This window comes from Engraulis encrasicolus, chromosome 22 (assembly GCF_034702125.1).
Source record: "Engraulis encrasicolus isolate BLACKSEA-1 chromosome 22, IST_EnEncr_1.0, whole genome shotgun sequence".
NCBI lineage: Eukaryota > Metazoa > Chordata > Actinopteri > Clupeiformes > Engraulidae > Engraulis > Engraulis encrasicolus.
Window position 1 is genome coordinate 3,678,815 of NC_085878.1, and position 243 is coordinate 3,679,057.

Below are 243 nucleotides of genomic sequence, written 5' to 3' on the forward strand. Positions count from 1 at the left end.
TATTAATGTATTACTAATGTTTAAAATTCAGTATAGGGAACCTTATGGTGAAGTTGGTTGAGCTTTATTAATGTATAACTAATGTTTAAAATTCTGCATTGAGAACCTTATTGTGAAGTTGGTTGAGCTTTACTAATGTTTTACTAATGTTTAAAATCCAGTATGGGGAACCTTATGGTGAAGTTGGTTGAGTTTTATTAATGTATAACTAATGTTTAAAATTCTGCATTGAGAACCTTATTG